At 37.0% G+C, this 19,844-nt stretch overlaps 1 long non-coding RNA gene across 5 annotated transcripts in view; it reads left to right on the top strand.

Moving 5' to 3' along the window:
- LOC114676434 (uncharacterized) overlaps positions 1 to 19,844 on the top strand; it is a 587,559-nt gene that overhangs the window by 323,700 nt on the left and 244,015 nt on the right. Inside the window, exon 7 of one of the 5 annotated variants that reach the window (XR_013414576.1) lies at positions 10,271 to 11,344. The exons of the other annotated variants lie outside the window; for them this stretch is intronic. This is a non-coding gene — a long non-coding RNA (uncharacterized LOC114676434). Of the gene's footprint in view, positions 1 to 10,270; positions 11,345 to 19,844 lie in introns of those variants that run through there. 5 annotated transcript variants of the gene reach the window in all.

Raw genomic sequence — 19,844 nt, forward strand, 5'->3', positions numbered from 1 at the left:
CTCCCTGCAAATATTTCTTCAATTGCATATGCCACTTGCTATTTTAATTATTTTTTTTGCATGTCTCTCTCATCTCCTTGGAGATGGGAGCCATATGCTATTCATCTCTGTGTTACCAATGCCCCCTTAGCACAGAACTTAGTTTCTCAATAAAAGCTTGGCAAATTGAACATAGCGAGATCATTGTCTATAAAACAAGAAATACACATTTGGATTATTTCATTCTATCACATGTATTATTCTCAACTATTAAGCCTTTCTAAAGCTCTAAGAAATTATAAAAAGGCTACAGAGATGTGAATAATTCGACAAAGCAGGAGTTGAAAGATATTAATCTTCTGGTATCTAGGTGCTCATTTCGATGCTGATATGTATCTTTAATTTTGTTATCATGCCCATAGTCCAGATGGATTTTTATTAGTTCATCAAACAATGAAGCAGACTTGACTTGTATTTAAATCCTTCTAATTAGTATAATCTTAAATCAAATTGCTGAATGGGTCTGAATATTTATTTATGATTTTTTTAGTGCTTAATAAATTTAAATGAAATAAAAGAGCAATATATTTTTCTATGATCTGATGCATAATGTTTTGATAGCACCAACTGATATTACAGACTTTGCCTAATCTTCTGAGTTCCATCCAGCATCTTTACTTGATCCAAATAAAGTTTCATTTATAGGAGATTTTCATGCATTTTACCCCCAAAACAAACACTTTTTTGTTTCTAGATCAGAACTTGGTTTGTCTGTAATGTACATTATTGTGTAATGGAATTTTAGTTAGTCTGACACTTTCTGTTCTTTTGATTAGAGGCTCTAGTCCAAAGGGTTTTCTGGAAAAAAAAAAAAAAAAAAACAACACTTTTCCACAAATTGGCAGTAAAGATGAATAGTGAGTATTTATTATGCATTTACACATGCAACATTGTTCTAGGCACTTTGCATTTAATTCCCACAACCTTCTTTGAGACAGGAGCTCTCTTCACTTTACAGGTCTGGTAGCTCTGGGAGGAGTATATATCCAGATCTTATTCTCTTAAAAGAGTAAGTTCTAGTCAGCTGTGGGATGGGCACGCACTTTTGCCAAAAGTTGTGATTGACATTTGCTAATTGAGTAAATTAAGTTTTACAGGCACCAAGTTTACTTTACAGAGAGGAACTCATGATCGATTTAGGTGAGGTACTGCCATTGAACTCGAAAGAAAGTCATGTCCAAGGTCACAGCTCATGTGCTTATTCACACTCTGGCCACAAGGGGGAGATTGTTAAAGGCAAAGGAATGTGCACCTGCTCTTTTCCATTGTCAAGTTTCTTTTCCTTCGAAATGTGTGCCTTGATTTACAGTGATGCCTGGGCTGGGGTTTAACCTTGCTACAACTTTTCCAGCGTGTTACAAAGGTCTTCTTGTGGCTCTCTGCTCTTTATGCCTAATTACATCACTGGTTGGCACATTTCATGAAAATAAGATAACTTTAGAGAGAATGTTTCCAGGGTGGATACTCAAAAACATCATAATCATCTAATACAACACAATTCAGCTACTCTTAAATGATATGCTTTCTTTTTTAGTGGCTCTTTCCTATAGTGTCCTGGCAAGTTCTCTAAAGCTACAAAATGGATAGGTCAAGAACTTTAGCTCACAGCAAAGGGAAATTTGATCTTCAACATAAAATTGGATAAAGGATGCAGCCTGGAACCAAGGGGCTGAAATTATAGTTTTCCCTACTTAAGATAATTATGCCTCATGCAGTCATTTAATTTAATAACTATATTATTATACTATGGATTAAAAGCATATGACACAATAAAAGTTTTGAAGAAAGCATTATAGAAAATATAAAATTGACTCATTTAATAAACTTCTAATGAGCCTAAAAACTCATCTTAGGCAGCTGTAGAAACTTAAGGGTTTAATGTAATCTTTTTCTTCAGTTTCTTTTTTTAAATATTTGAAGTACTTATGTAGGTCATTCTATGTGGGTCTATTGAAGTTTCATCTTTCCATGAACGGTTCCATGAACTAGATGGGGAAGCAACTAAAAAATTATTATCATGAAAACTTAGATTTTTGTTTATATGTTTGCATGTGTGTTCAACATTCTATTTTAAGATTTGTAACATAGTATGATCAGTATAGTATTATATAGTATAATACTACATTATAATATAGTATAATATACATTATATTATTATACTGTAATCCACAGTATAATAATACAGTCATTAAACTAAATGAGTGCATTTGGCATAATTATCTTAAGTAGAGAAAACTATGATTTCAGCCACTGGGTTCTAGACTGCATTCTTTATTCAATTTTATGTTGAAGATCAAATTCCCAATAATGAATATTATCCTCTATACTGACACGAGAACAAAATGTATTTATTTTTCAATTGACATTTATTAAAATCCTATGGACATTTATAAAATCAATGACATAGGCCAGTCATTGATCCAGGCACTTACATCACTAAGCACAGGAGCCCCCAATCACTAGCACTTGGAAATAAGCATTCTAGTGGAAGAAATAGAAAAAAAATTACTAAGTAACTTGTATGGCATGTTAATATGTATACATTACTAAAAAATAGATCAAAGAAGATTGAGAATGCTAGGAGGGAATTGAAATGGCATCAGAGAAGACCTCCCTGAGAAAGTGAAATTTGAACAAAGACTTGTAGCAGCTGAGGGAGTGCACCTTGCAAGTATCTGGAGCAGAGGGTCAGGCACTCCAAACAGAGGCAGCCTCCAGTACAAAGCCTACCTTAGGAAAAACAGATGTATGACATAATCTGATTTCAGTTTTTGAAAAATGCATTTTGTTTTTGTTAATGTGTGTTTATGTGTCTGTTGGTATGGGTAGAAGATCTAGGCTTTCTAAAACAGATGATAGTAACTACTACCATGATGATAACAGTGAACTTTGAATTTATTTTGAAAGTTAATCCAAATGAATATCCTGAGAGATTGGATGAAAGAAAGAGAGGAATCAGAAATGCCTCCAAGGTGCTTGCCCTGAGCAGCTGGAAGGATGAAGATGTCTTCAAATGGTATAAAGAGGACTGCAGGTGGAATGAGAGCGAGTGAATGGTGGGGAGAGAGAGAAGTTCACTTATCGACAGGATGAATTTGAGATATTCATTAGACATCTCAGTGGCAATAGGCTATAACCCCCTTTTCCCATAAAGAATAACAACCCCTGGCTCAAGGGCCACTCTCCCCCTCTCTCATCTATGGCAGCCATCCCTAATCTAAAAGGCCTTTGTTCCTGCTGACATGATACAGGTCACACCTTTTTTAACATACAGACTTAGATAGCCAACACTACCTGGCTGAAGTTTCAGAGTCACAGTAACACAATTGATTTCCTTGCTAGGTCAAATTCTTCCTAGTCATCTTATTGTAGTCAAATATTTCCTCAAATTATATACTTTATCCATGTTTAATTAGGGTAGACGTGCCACAAAAGCCAGGTCATTCTAACTGATAACATATTTTCCTGCAAATTAACTATGGTTTTCTGTACTTTCCTAAGATAGGAAGGAGTCATGTACTGTCTCAGAAACCGGTTTCAGGTTTACCTGACAGCAAACTTTTCCCAAATTGCTCTGTAGCTGTCAATCTAATCTCTATGGCTACTTAATTTTTTTAATTGGTAGGGTGCGAGAAGGTAGAACAGCAGGCATGTCTGACGTGAGGGAAGACTACCCTTCTAATTTTCTAATGAGAACACTTCATTGGCATGAGGAGGACAGAGGTCTGAATCTTTTTTAACAATTAAATCTTTGCATCTGGCATGTTATTCCTCCAAGACAGCTAACATATTCTCTCTAGCATCTATTAGAATTTAACAGAGTCAGTGAGAGTTCACAGGAAATTATTTCCTTGACACCTCGATGCCGGGGAGTACTTAATAAATAATTGAAATAACGTTCAAAGAACGTAGAATAAAAATACAACAGTTCTTCATTTCAAGAGATGTTTATTGAGGGTGTCCAGACTTTTGTTCTGTTAAAGAAAAATGTTTAACCTTTTTTCAGAGTGACAATAACCCATTTGGTAATAAGAGACAAGAAATGTGTGTGTAATTTATGCTACTTAGTAGATTGCCTTTGTTTGTCTTGCTTGTGGCACATAAACAGATGTCAAGAGAGAATCTCTTTGTGCATTAATCTGAGTATGGAAACTGCTGACATAGCAGCTAATATAGCTGTATTATCCATCTACATGCTTGTTCTTTCCTGGTTTATAGAGCAGGGCTTTTTGTCTCAATATAAATCAATAGAAAGGGAACTTTCGAGCTATTTAAGATTCTAGCCACTTGCACTGAAACATGAACCCCTTTGATTATGTAATACTTCCACACATTTACTTATTTAGTAAAACCACAACTGTCTTCCTTTCCATCATCCTGAATTTGTGGGTCTGAAAGAACGCACCTAAAAATACATTTCCAAAAGAGTCATTCATTCTTTAAAAAAGGTAACTATTTTACAAATACCAAATTATTATGAAATTCTTTACTAGTAAAAAATGATTTTAATAGAGTTTACCTATTAAAGCCTATAAGAAATAGCGTGCTTCTTTTGGACAGCCATGTAGAATTGCTTCCCAATGCAAAAATGCTACACTTTGTGAAGTACTTGAGGAATTTGTGCTTACTGGTTTCTCCAATTAGCGATTTTTTTTTGGTGTACTCTTTTTTAAAACTTTTATTTTAAGTTCCGGGGTACATGTGCAGGACGTGCAGGTTTGTTACATAGGTAAATGTATGCCATGGTGGTTTATAATAAAGTAATAGAAATGAAAATGTTTTGTTTTGGTTTGTTTTGTTTTTGTGAGACAGAGTCTTGCTCTGTCACCCAGGCTGGAGTGCAGTCGTGCAAACTCAACTCACTGCAACCTACACCTCCCAGGTTCGAGCGATTCTCTTGCCTCAGCCTCTCAAGTAGCTGGGATTGCAGGCGCGCACTACCACACTTGGCTATTTTTTTGTATTTTTAGTAGAGACGGGGTTTCACTATGTTGGCCAGGCTGGTCTCGAACTCCTGACCTCAAGTGATCCGTCTGCCTCGGCTTCCTAAAGTGCTGGGATTACAGGCTTGAGTCACTGCGCCTGGACTGAAAATGTTCTTAAGATAAATGATGAAGTGTAAAATAAGATTCCTGTTGTTCAGGATTCTCCAGCTTGATAGCTTTTTTTTGTACACACACCGTGGGAAAAAGTTGGCAGAAAATAAGTCAGGAAACAAAATGTAAATTTACTTATACTAAATTTGACCTATATGGCCACAGCTTTTCCCTTGCCATATTGTGAGACTGATGAGTATATATTTATTCAAATAATCATTCTCTCTTTCCAAATAACCCCATTGTGCTGTTTCTGCTTTTTTTGTTGTTGTTACAATTACCTTGATATCATGCAGCATACTTTCTTAAATAACCTCACTGATAAGAATGATTTATTTTCTGAGGGTGGCTTTCAAGAAGCTGCTTAGTCACTTAAGGATGGCTAGTGACAAGATGATATGATCAAAGTGATTAATATTAATCGGGACAAAATAATACAGTGATTCTTAAAGTGTGATTCCGCACATTAACAGCCTCAGAATATCATGGTGAGCTCGCTTAGACCTGGACTGCTGTGTCTACCCTCAGAGTTTCTGATCATTTAGCTTAGGGTGAGACCTGAAAATGTACTTTCCTGACAAGTTTCCAGGTGATACTGATGCGGTCTGGGGACCACATTTTGAGAACCACTGAATGAATATGGGATCTTAAAATAATTATCCTGAATTCTTTTATTATTTTAAACTGCTTTGAAGGCAGTTTCAAAAGTCAGTATTATTAGGAAAAGTTTAAAACCTCTTGAAGTTATTCTTTTTATAGGAAAATATTCTGTAGGTTATTTTGCCTTGGTTTGTAAACAAAGCACCCCAGGGCTTTATTGCTAGCCCTGGAATGCCAAATTAACATAGCCTGGAAGGAGCCAGGGTTATAGAATGGGAATACTTAGTGTCTCGGCTGCCCAGCCTCATTTTCTTTGGTATCACAAGAATGGGGAGAGATGATTTTGAGTTCAGCTTTCTAACCTCCAAAATGTTGTTAGAAGCTTAACGTGCATCTTTACTTTTCTATCCAAGAAAAAAAAAGTAATTTGAATTAAATTTAAAAATTCAACTAAGTTAAACTTGGGACATCTGATTCTTGGGAATTGTTAAAAATCTGATCATGTAACTTAACTATATGAAATTCTTCAAATGACCTCCCCCTATTGGGGATTGTGTGTCTTCCCTGTGAGATACTGAGTTCCATGAGACCAGAAATCATTTCTGTCACGAGAGCTGTTGAATATTTAGGGCTTCAAATGGTACGTAGAACAGAATAGGCAACCTGTGAATTTATTTTGGATATTAGAGTGCAAGATCTTTGACACGTAATGCTCTTCATGTTCTGTTCCTTTCTCAGTCTTCTCTCTATCTCTTATCACACTATACTTTGAATCATACAGAAATACTGATTTTGCTTGGCCTTTCTGAAAAGTGTCATGGCCTTTGTCACTGACATAGAACCAAATGACACTCATTTTTACTATTTGTTCACAAATGCTGTTGTCATCTTTGGAATACTAAGGTAGAATCAGGCCTGATTTAGTAATTTGCTACTGGGTCCTGAAGACAGGCTAGTATTTTGTCTACATAGTTTAAATGAATTATTAATTAGCAGAAATAACTGTTTTAGATGTAACAACAGATCATTTCATAAATCTCTCAAGTAGCTCTAATGGGAATAGTTAGTAACAGCCAATTGTCTGGGTTTTAATGTAATCAAAATTTGGATGTGGGGCAGGGGCAAGAAGAATTTCTGTAACATTTTCATGGCCCTTGAGGAATTTGACATTCCATTTGAAAGTCAGTATTATCTTTAAACCACTTAACTTGAATATGTTTTACTTGTTTTGGTTAGAAAGGGTAAAGTAGAGGTTTATGATTTTAAAATTCTATACTATCAGCAAGCAGTTTGAGTCCTCCAAACTGTAGTGGGTTAAATTGTGTCCCCACAAAATTCATATATTGAATCCCTAGTCTCCAGTACCTCAGAATGTGGCTGTATTGGGAGGTTAGCTTTTTAAAGAGGTGATCAAGTTGAAATGAGACCATTAGAGTGGGTCTAAAAATCTGAATGTTATCCTTGTAAGAAGAGATTTGGAGATAGACATGTAGAGAGAGAAGACAATGAGAAGACAAGTAGAAGAGGAAAAAAATGATCATCTACAAGCCAAGGAGAAAGGCCTCAGAAAAAAATGTAACCCTGCTGATTCCTTGCTCTCAGACTTTTAGCCTCCACAATCATGAGAAAATAAATTTTGTTGTTTGAGCCACCCAACCTGTGATACTTTGTTATGACAGCCCTAGCAAAATTAATGCATAAAGAGACTATATCTCGGTTTAACTAAGTCAAAAAGTGTGAAATACCGTGTATTACAATAAGAAAAAAGGGAGAAATAGAGCATCATATTAAATAATATTCTAAGTTACAAGCATAGGTTAAGCCTGCTAAAGAGCAAAATATAGGGACCCAGGGACATAGAGTCAAGAGGACTTGGAAGTCTGCTTTCATAAACATTGACTAAATGACTGCAGTCAATTAACCTTTTAGCCCACCTTCCAGTAATCGCACGTGGATAAGTGCAAGTGATGTGTTAAACAACAACACAACAAAAGATCCCAAAGTACAATAGTAATCCATTTATTATTATCAATCATCAAAAATCAAGATGTGTTTAGATATGTAACCCAGCGTAGTGGTTAAGAGTGTAGGCCCAGAAATGAAACATACTTGAATTCAAATTTCAGCTTTATTGCTGAAAAACGATGTGATCTAAACCTTAAATGTAAGTTAACTTGCGTGTAAAATGAGGCTACTAATAGTACTAACTTTACAAGAATGTCTTAAGGATAATCAGTGTAAACTTCTTTGCATAAAGCAATTACTTAATACACCAACTACTATTATTAGCATAATATGTTTCTATTTGCTACATGTCATAATGCAGAACTGAGGACACTGACTTTTCAGGGTGTCTCAACTTTTCTGACAGTAGCTGTTTTTATTCATAAGATCACCAGTTGCTTCTCTTTACTGTCAAGCATATTGTAGAGGCATATTTAGCGGCAGTAGCTTATTTATTCACCAGAAAATCCACCGCAATCACAGGATATTTCTTAAGGGCCTGGTTTTCTTGACTCAACTTTCTAGAATGACAGCTTTTACTTAGTTCACATTCCTGCAATTCAGCTCCCTGATTTGATTCCATCCATCCTTGTGCATTCATGGATGATGAGCTTGAATTTAGACCAAGTTCATGGTAACAGCTTTTTAACATAGGAATACGAAGTATTCTCATCTTAGGTGCTAGACACAATATTTCAAAAAAACAAATGCACTTTGTGTAGCTCAAAGTCATAAACAAGTATTCTGCTTACCAGACTTTACTCTCACTTAAAATGCACTATTAAATGTTATCATAAGTTTTATAAAAACATCAATGAGTTTAAAGCATTTAGTGAATTCAAAGAAACAACAGGTGCTCACTTTATGGCAGAAAGAAGAGGACTGAAATAGTTGAGTTGGTCTTTTTTTTTTTAAATCACTTCCTGTCTGACTACCTAAAGGTGGTTTCTGTGCTTTTTTTAAAACATAGTATTCATTTGTTCTTGCTCACCGTTAAATATATTATCAGAAGCAGGAAAAACCACACTTATCCCTATGACCCTAATCATCATATCCATATATATCCAATACCTGGCCTCTGGAGGGTGGAATTGCATCAGCTCCACCATTGGCAACCCATAAGAGCAGCAAGTTACCTCTGTCCCTCGGAACTGTGCATCTTAAGGTATTTGGGAGAGCTCCAGGCTTCTGAATCCTATCTCTCTGCACCTCCAACACCACCGATGGTATATGCAACGTGCCCAAGTCTTCAAAAATGAGTCATTCTGGGTCAAAAATTTAAATCTCTGCACAGAACTAGGAAAAAAGAAATGTTTCTTGGTTTCTGGGGACCTGATTTACTTTCTGCTCTGTTTTATAAAAATATCTGTTTTGTTATCCATGATTTGGTTGCTCTCGTTTCTCCCAGCCAAACAAAACATTGTACTCCAGAGATCAGGGTCCTGATCAAATAAGATATCGGGCACACTTGATGAAGAGGAGAGGCCAACACAAAAGCATTGAGTTCCTGATGGCAAACATTGTGTGAGTAGAATAAATACTTCAAAAGAGAAGAAACGAAACTACTCCAATTTGCCCCAAATGCTGGAGCTGAACTCTCTCTAAGACACTTGAGTCTCCCAGCCCTCCTCACACTGGAGATACCAAAGATTATCAGCACCACCCCTTTCCTTAGCCTTATGGGACAATTCAGATACAGACAGTGGGCCATCAAATTAGGTGTTGATTATATGGAAACTATTGAGAAAAATATAAAATATAAGAGTTAAAAGTAACTAGAGTTTTCCTCTAACCAATGGTGGGCAGCTGAATTCACTGTTTCTGCAAATTTCTGACTTTTTATCTTTTGTATTTACTTTCTTAAACGTGTCTTTCTAACCACTTTTAGTTCACTCTTCTCTGTAGAAAGCTTAAGATTTCTCATTTCTATTTTTTTCCTTCTCTCCACTAAACTTGCATGTTGCCTGCAAATTTCTCCCTTCCATGTCTCCTACCTGACTCAATAGATTTTGTCCTTTCTGTACCACTTGCTGTCCTGTGATAAAACAACCTCAGAATAGAGCATCAGAAGAATAACATTTCTTGTTTCACCAATATACCTTCTAAACATTTAATGCTGTGAATAGATGACTTGCTGTTAAGGCAGCATCCCACAAAGATAAAACATAGAGGTATGGGATTTTCTATCATACTATGCAACTTGCAAAAAAAAAAAGATAAACTCATACTTTGTGACATGCACAATCAAATATGGTAGTGAGTGGAAATTTGTTATAAGTGAAAGGAGTTTACATACCTAATTAACGATGTTTTGCACAACAAATGAAAAAGTTCCTTCTTCATGTCTCATTTTGTTAATTTTCAGTTTGTGCCAACTGACAATCCTTCCGGCGCTATGGAGCATGTAATCATCACTCCTCCTAGCAAAGATCTGAATCTGAGTCTACAGCTGCCATGCACTCTTGTTCATGAGTTTGTCACATGTCTCAGCACAAGGTTTTCCTGCTTCACCCACGTGTTTCATCTTTTAGGCCACTTCTACGTAACATCATGTACCTGAAGGCTCTATGAGGAGTAGTAGCTGATTATGCCATGGGGTCCTAGATCAAGAGGCAAAAACTCTGAATCTTTCTCAGAGGAGACAGCATCCTCAGCTTTGTGAGGAACAGGCAAGTAATACACCGAGAATGAGCTCTTCTTTGGGATCTCAGAATAGATGAATATAAGAAAATTTTACAGATAAAGAATGAGGAACAGAAAGTGTAGCTGTTAGTAGCCCCCTAAAAGTCATTTTTCTTTTTGTCCTCATATTGATGAAGTGTCCTTTTTTTAAAAAAAAATATTCCAAACACCATATATCCCACCAAGGGGATGAAACATGTTGTATGTAAGTCATTCATGGCACTCTGATTCTCCTCAACAAATGATTAGAAATGTGCATGCAATGCCTTTTGTTCAATGACATGTGAGAAGACTTCTGTTAAGGTGCTTACAGAAACTATTTTTTCTCTCTGAGATATATATATATAAAGCCATTAAGCCAGTGAGGCAAAACTATTATTTTCCTGGTATTTACTGTAATTGTATTTCAATATGCTTGAAGCTGCTGTTGCTTTCTTATTTGAGAAATATCCATAATATTCAGAGAATGATGGAGAATACAATGGAAAAAGATTAGTTTTTTATGACATCACTAAATTTGCTGCAATAACCTCAAATCACCTACCAGGTGAGCAATTAAAATTTACCTTACCTATATAGGGAGTAAAGATGGAAGGCACACATTACTATTAGCCTTTCCCTTTAGTCTTTAACTTTAAAAAAAATCAAGTCTCTCTTTGGGGCCTAGATTAAATTTCATCTCTTCTGGGACCATTTTTTGACTACTCCAGACTAAACTGATATTTTAAAATATGAAATTCCTAGAGGTTTATTGCTTGCGCATTTAATCTCATATTTGTATGACCTATTGTCTCTTCAGTGGGACTGTATAATCCTCAGGGGACATAGCCTGCAGCCTAATTCATTTTTCTTTTATACTTATTAGAGCTTTTATCCTTGTACAAAGTATCCATTGGGACTTCAATAAACATAGTTTTAACAGTTAACAATTTCTGAACCCTCACTCTGTGCCAGCCCATTTGCTAAGTACTTTGTGGCAGTTAATCCTCATGACATTATTGCAAGAAGTATTGTTATATTCCACAGCGCTCTAGTGAATAAGGTTGGGTGCCCGCTAAATGCTGTCCTCATATTCTATACTTTTCCTTGATACTACTCATCATAGTTTTAATTATCAAAGGAGTTAAGCATGCATTTGGTTGTTTGTTGTCTACTTCTCCCCAGGTAAAGTCCAGGAAGGCAGGGATGTTTAGTGCCATATGTCCCCAGGCCATGGAACAATGCCACATTTGTAGTAGGGCCTCAAATATTTGGTGAAATAATAAATATTAATATTTTTAGAATGTGAGATAGAAGCTGAGAGGAAGACATATTTGGCTCAATTTCACACCACTGGGGCTAGGGTTCATACTGACAGCCATGTTGCCTCTATCCGGAGGCCCTGCTATCTATCACCTACTATCATCACTCTCTCAAAGGGAGAGTAGAATATGTCAGCAGGCCTTCAAGGTTGCTTCCCAGAATCAGGAAAATCATTAGTTGTTTCATCATTTCTCTTTATTTTTTATAATTGCATCCCAATTAAATTAAATTAAAGAGATCATTGACTAACAGTTACCATACCAAATTGAAGAATTCTGAGAGTTCAAACTATGAGGTAGTTCTTAATCATACAAAGGTAAATAGAACAGTAAATATCAAGGACAATCCCAGGAGTAAAGATAAAAACACCTGTACCACATTGTTTTCCACAGCTTTGAATTGTTTCAAACTCCAACTGAGGCTGAGTTTACCATGACCTTTGTTGTGTGGAAAAGTAAAATCACATCACATGTTTAACAGCCAACACAAAGATTTCAAGTTCCCGAAGTGAATAGCTGAGAATGATGATAGTGATTATATCATTTTTAGTGAACTCCATTTTTGCTGGAAATATTTTCCCCAATTCATACATTATCATTACAAGTTAGGGTTTATTCCCTGCTCTTAAAGGAAATTAATGCTCATAAAGGCTAAGCAATACAGCCAAGGTCACGTAGCTAGCAAGCCATAGATATATACTATGATCTCTGATCTACCCATAAGTAAAATTCAGGGTCTTTCCACCCTGACATGGTACAGCTATTATTCATCAAGCACCTACTACATTTCAGGAGCTCTTTTAGATACTTCTTCCTTCATCACAAAGCAAATCCTATAAGGGAATTATTATCAGAGTAAGAAAGGTTAGCCACAGTTACATGTGAATAAATTTGAAAGCAAAACAAATTGAGAAGTAGGTTTAAAGAGTGGCAGAGTTTTCTACAAACATGTCAAATTTTTACAAGAGTTTTTAAACTTATCTACCATAGACAAATGTTTATATTTAGTGTATCTATAAAACAGAGAACAGCAAGAGGGCAACGGACTTGAATACAAAGCAAAGTGAGGAAAATACATGGTGAATCATATTTTGCAGGCATGGGTAAAGTTGTTACAGGCATCCTAGAGGGTCAGACAATGATAGGATGCATTGAAACCCCAAGTTTAGGCTTGGCACAGTGGCTCATGCCTATAATCTCAGCACTTTGGGAGGCTGAGGTGGGCAGATTGTTTGAGCCCAGGGGTTCAAGACCAGCCTCAGCAACATGGTGAAACTGCATCTCCACAAAAAGTACAAAAATTAGCCATGTGTGGTGGCACATGTCTGCAGTCCCAGCTATTTGGGAGGCTGAAGAAGGAGGATTACTTGATGCTGGGAGGTGCAGGTTGCAGTTAGCCCAGATTACACCACTGCACTCCAGGTGACAGAGCAAGAACCTGTCTCAAAAAAGAAAATGAGAAAGAAGCCCCAAGTTTAAAATAGGAGCATCTGTCTGGAGTTTGGTAATTTCTAAGGACATCAGCCCTTTTAAAGAAAAAAATTATCTAAGAGCTGATATGGGAGAATCTGAATTTTTATCTTTGATGCCATATGAACAAAACAGTTAAAATAGGAAATCAGATAAAGAATAGCTGTTTGTTTGTTTGTTTGTTTGTTTGTTTTGAGACAAAGTCTTGCTCTTTTGCCCAGGCTGGAGAGCAGTGGCATGATCTCGGTGCGCTGCAGCCTCAGCCTCTCAGATTCAAGAGATTTACCTGTCTCAGTCTCCCGAGTAGCTGGAACCACAGGCGCGTGCCACCATGCCCAGGTAATTTTTGTATTTGTAGTGGAGACAGGGTTTCACCGTGTTGGCCAGGCCAGTCTCAAACTCCTGACCTCATGATCCGTCCTCCTCAGCCTCCCAAAGTGCTAGGACTACAGGCGTGAGCCACCGCGCATGGCCAAGAATAGCTGTTTTTTAAGCTACAATGTCCAATCCAGCATCGTTGGCTACAGCTACACTCTCACTTTCCAGCTCCTTCCCACCAGACATCTGCTGGTGAAGATTTAATTGTATCTGTAACTTCAGTAATCATGTACACATGTGTTTTGAAGGATGAATTGTAGATGTCCAGTTCAGAGCTAGATGGCATAATGTGCAGCTGCTAGACATTTCATCTATCATCTACTAGCGTTAGCCTAATGGACACTGTGAGATATGCTTCTCTCCATAAATGCTCCATAATAAAATCAAGAAAGGCAAAATTCAGAAAATTAACAGATGCTGAAAGCTGAAGAATTCACTCCTCCAGGAGGAAATCTTGATCACTGCAGCCCCATGGAGTAGGAAGAAGAAAGAAACAGCAAGCCAAATAACTTATTTCTAACAGAATGTTTGCTTTTCTTTACCTATTTTTGTTTTGTATTTGAGCATTTTATTCTTGTTAAAGAATGTTTTTGAAATAGTTTAGAGTACTGAAAATTTCAAAGACAAAAATGTTGAAAAGGACTGAGCTTATTTACCCTGAATAAAATCCCAACATCACCTTGTCCATAAATCACACAATTTTCATGTCAAGCAATCATTTCATCTGTCTAATTTTTTATTATGATTTTCTGGAAAAAAAGATAAAAAAGATAACCTCTCAGGTCCCTCCTGATAACTATCTCTACACCAACTTACTTTGGCATTTTTAAGAAACCTACTTTGACATATCCATAATAAAAATTAATGTACAAAATTATTTCACTCATTGATCTAAATGCCATGGCGCCATGGTGCTGGAAAGAGTGTAAGAAAACAGCCTGTGAGATGATGGACCACAGAGGCCACTCAGATTTCACCCTCTCAAAGGGAGAGTAGAATGTGTCAGCAGGCCTTCAAGGTTGCTTCCCAGAATCAGGAAAATCATTAGTTGTTTCATAATTTCTCTTTATTTTTTATAATTGCATCCCAAGTTAAAGAGATCATTGACTAACTAACAGTTACCATACGAAATTGAAGAATTCTGATAGAGAGTTCAAACTATAAGTTAGTTCTTAATCATACAAAGGTAAATAGAACAGTAAATATCAAGGAAAATCCCAGGAGTAAAGATAGAAAGACAGGCTGATTTTTAAAATTTCTTCTTCCTCCAATATTCCATATGCCACACCCTTGCATGGTAAAAGATTCTTGTGACTGTTTTGAGCCCAAGAGTACATATACACAGACAGACACACACACACACACACACACACACACACACACACACACACACACACACACACACACACACACACGCTCACAACAGAGATTAAGCAGGAATAAAAGAAGCCTTCCATAACAGATCCTCTTGTTACAAGAACTTACAGCATCATGTTTTTCTCCTTCACAGCATGCTTAACAAAATTGAAAATGCATAATTCATTTTGAAATTGTTTGTTTGTTATCTGAATTTCTGTCATGTTCTCACCTTATGTGCAACAATTAACATCATGATTTATGTTTTATAGATGTTCAGAATATTGGTTGAATAAATAATTAAAGGAGTGAATGAATAAATACTTTTTCTTATTCATGGTCCTAATTGATAATATGCAGTGTTTGTCTGTCAACTGTTCTTTTATTTTATTTTATTTTTTTAAATTTATTTATTATTATTATACTTTAAGTTGTAGGGTACATGTGCATAACGTACAGGTTTGTTACATATGTATACTTGTGCCATGTTGCTGTACTGCACCCATCAACTTGTCATTTACATCAGGTATAACTCCCAATGCAATCCCTCCCCCCTCCCCCCTCCCCATGACAGGCCCCTGTGTGTGATGTTCCCCTTCCTGAGTCCAAGTGATCTCATTGTTCAGTTCCCACCTATGAGTGAGAACATGCGGTGTTTGGTTTTCTGTTCTTGTGATAGATTGCTAAGAATGATGGTTTCCAGCTGCATCCATGTCCCTACAAAGGACACAAACTCATCCTTTTTGATGGCTGCATAGTATTCCATGGTGTATATGTGCCACATTTTCTTAATCCAATCTGTCACTGATGGACATTTGGGTTGATTCCAAGTCTTTGCTATTGTGAATAGTGCTGCAATAAACATACGAGTGCATGTGTCTTTATAGCAGCATGATGTATAATCCTTTGGGTATATACCCAGTAATGGGATGGCTGGGTCATATGGTACATCTAGTTCTAGATCCTTGAGGAATCGCCATACTGTTTTCCATAATGGTTGAACTAGTTTACAATCCCACCAACAGTGTAAAAGTGTTCCTACTTCTCCACATCCTCTCCAGCACCTGTTGTTTCCTGACTTTTTAATGATCGCCATTCTAACTGGTGTGAGATGGTATCTCATTGTGGTTTTGATTTTCATCTCTCTGATGGCCAGTGATGGTGAGCATTTTTTCATGTGTCTGTTGGCTGTATGAATGTCTTCTTTTGAGAAATGTCTGTTCATATCCTTTGCCCACATTTTGATGGGGTTGTTTGTTTTTTTCTTGTAAATTTGTTTGAGTTCTTTGTAGGTTCTGGATATTAGCCCTTTGTCAGATGAGTAGATTGCAAAAATTTTCTCCCATTCTGTAGGTTGCCTGTTCACTCTGATGGTAGTTTCTTTTGCTGTGCAGAAGCTCTTTAGTTTAATGAGATCCCATTTGTCAATTTTGGCTTTTGCTGCCATTGCTTTTGGTGTTTTAGACAAGAAGTCTTTGCCCATGCCTATGTCCTGAATGGTAAGACCTAGGTTTTCCTCTAGGATTTTTATGGTATTAGGTCTAACATTTAAGTCTCTAATCCATCTTGAATTAATTTTCGTATAAGGAGTAAGGAAAGGATCCAGTTTCAGCTTTCTACTTATGGCTAGCCAATTTTCCCAGCACCATTTATTAAATAGGGAATCCTTTCCCCATTTCTTGTTTCTCTCAGGTTTGTCAAAGATCAGATGGCTGTAGATGTGTGGTATTATTTCTGAGGACTCTGTTCTGTTCCATTGGTCTATATCTCTGTTTTGGTATCAGTACCATGCTGTTTTGGTTACTGTAGCCTTGTAGTATAGTTTGAAGTCAGGTAGCGTGATGCCTCCAGCTTTGTTCTTTTGACTTAGGATTGTCTTGGAGATGCGGGCTCTTTTTTGGTTCCATATGAACTTTAAAGCAGTTTTTTCCAATTCTGTGAAGAAACTCATTGGTAGCTTGATGGGGATGGCATTGAATCTATAAATTACCTTGGGCAGTATGGCCATTTTCGCGATATTGATTCTTCCTATCCATGAGCATGGTATGTTCTTCCATTTGTTTGTGTCCTCTTTTATTTCACTGAGCAGTGGTTTGTAGTTCTCCTTGAAGAGGTCCTTTACATCCCTTGTCAGTTGGATTCCTAGGTATTTTATTCTCTTTGAAGCAATTGTGAATGGAAGTTCATTCCTGATTTGGCTCTCTGTTTGTCTGTTACTGGTGTATAAGAATGCTTGTGATTTTTGCACATTAATTTTGTATCCTGAGACTTTGCTGAAGTTGCTTATCAGCTTAAGGAGATTTTGGGCTGAGACAATGGGGTTTTCTAAATATACAATCATGTCATCTGCAAACAGGGACAGTTTGACTTCTTCTTTTCCTAACTGAATACCCTTGATTTCTTTCTCTTGCCTAATTGCCCTAGCCAGAACTTCCAACACTATGTTGAATAGGAGTGGTGAGAGAGGGCATCCCTGTCTTGTGCCAGTTTTCAAAGGGAATTTTTCCAGTTTTTGCCCATTCAGTATGATATTGGCTGTGGGTTTGTCATAAATAGCTCTTATGATTTTGAGATACGTTCCATCAATACCGAATTTATTGAGCGTTTTTAGCATGAAGGGCTGTTGAATTTTGTCAAAAGCCTTTTCTGCATCTATTGAGATAATCATGTGGTTTTTGTCTTTGGTTCTGTTTATATGCTGGATTATGTTTATTGATTTGCGAATGTTGAACCAGCCTTGCATCCCAGGGATGAAGCCCACTTGATCATGGTGGATAAGCTTTTTGATGTGTTGCTGAATCCGGTTTGCCAGTATTTTATTGAGGATTTTTGCATCGATGTTCATCAGGGATATTGGTCTAAAATTCTCTTTTTTTGTTGTGTCTCTGCCAGGCTTTGGTATCAGGATGATGTTGGCCTCATAAAATGAGTTAGGGAGGATTCCCTCTTTTTCTATTGATTGGAATAGTTTCAGAAGGAATGGTACCAACTCCTCCTTGTACCTCTGGTAGAATTCAGCTGTGAATCCATCTGGTCCTGGACTTTTTTTGGTTGGTAGGCTATTAATTATTGCCTCAATTTCAGAGCCTGCTATTGGTCTATTCAGGGATTCAACTTCTTCCTGGTTTAATCTTGGAAGAGTGTAAGTGTCCAGGAAATTATCCATTTCTTCTAGATTTTCCAGTTTATTTGCGTAGAGGTGTTTATAGTATTCTCTGATGGTAGTTTGTATTTCTGTGGGGTCGGTGGTGATATCCCCTTTATCATTTTTAATTGTGTCGATTTGATTCTTCTCTCTTTTCTTCTTTATTAGTCTTGCTAGTGGTCTGTCAATTTTGTTGATCTTTTCAAAAAACCAACTCCTGGATTCATTGATTTTTTTTGGAGAGTTTTTTGTGTCTCTATCTCCTTCAGTTCTGCTCTGATCTTAGTTATTTCTAGCCTTCTGCTAGCTTTCGAATGTGTTTGCTCTTGCTTCTCTAGTTCTTTTAATTGCGATGTTAGAGTGTCAATTTTAGATCTTTCCTGCTTTCTCTTGTGGGCATTTAGTGCTATAAATTTCCCTCTACACACTGCTTTAAATGTGTCCCAGAGATTCTGGTATGTTGTATCTTTGTTCTCATTGGTTTCAAAGAACATCTTTATTTCTGCCTTCATTTCGTGATGTACCCAGTAGTCATTCAGGAGCAGGTTGTTCAGTTTCCATGTAGTTGAGCGGTTTTGATTGAGTTTCTTAGTCCTGAGTTCTAGTTTGATTGCACTGTGGTCTGAGAGACAGTTTGTTATAATTTCTGTTCTTGTACATTTGCTGAGGAGTGCTTTACTTCCAATTACGTGGTCGATTTTGGAGTAAGTACGATGTGGTGCTGAGAAGAATGTATATTCTGTTGATTTGGGGTGGAGAGTTCTATAGATGTCTATTAGGTCTGCTTGCTGCAGAGATGAGTTCAATTCCTGGATATCCTTGTTAACTTTCTGTCTCGTTGATCTGTCTAATGTTGACAGTGGAGTGTTGAAGTCTCCCATTATTATTGTATGGGAGTCTAAGTCTCTTTGTAAGTCTCTAAGGACTTGCTTTATGAATCTGGGTGCTCCTGTATTGGGTGCATATATATTTAGGATAGTTAGCTCTTCCTGTTGAATTGATCCCTTTACCATTATGTAATGGCCTTCTTTGTCTCTTTTGATCTTTGATGGTTTAAAGTCTGTTTTATCAGAGACTAGTATTGCAACCCCCGCTTTTTTTTGTTCTCCATTTGCTTGGTAAATCTTCCTCCATCCCTTTATTTTGAGCCTATGTATGTCTCTGCGTGTGAGATGGGTCTCCTGAATACAGCAGACTGATGGGTCTTGACTCTTTATCCAGTTTGCCAGTCTGTGTCTTTTAATTGGAGCATTTAGTCCATTTACATTTAAGGTTAAGATTGTTATGTGTGAACTTGATCCTGCCATTATGATATTAACTGGTTATTTTGCTCGTTAGTTGATGCAGTTTCTTCCTAGCCTCGATGGTCTTTACATTTTGGCATGTTTTTGCAATGGCTGGTACCGGTTGTTCCTTTCCATGTTTAGTGCTTCCTTCAGGGTCTCTTGTAAGGCAGGCCTAGTGGTGACAAAATCTCTAAGCATTTGCTTATCTGTAAAGGATTTTATTTCTCCTTCACTTATGAAACTTAGTTTGGCTAAGTTTGGATATGAAATTCTGGGTTTAAAATTCTTTTCTTTAAGAATGTTGAATATTGGCCCCCACTCTCTTCTGGCTTGGAGAGTTTCTGCTGAGAGATCTGCTGTTAGTCTGATGGGCTTCCCTTTGTGGGTAACCCGACCTTTCTCTCTGGTTGCCCTTAAGATTTTTTCCTTAATTTCAACTTTGGTGAATCTGGCAATTATGTGTCTTGGAGTTGCTCTTCTCGAGGAC

Source organism: Macaca mulatta, chromosome 2 (assembly GCF_049350105.2).
Source record: "Macaca mulatta isolate MMU2019108-1 chromosome 2, T2T-MMU8v2.0, whole genome shotgun sequence".
In the NCBI taxonomy this organism is placed as follows: domain Eukaryota; kingdom Metazoa; phylum Chordata; class Mammalia; order Primates; family Cercopithecidae; genus Macaca; species Macaca mulatta.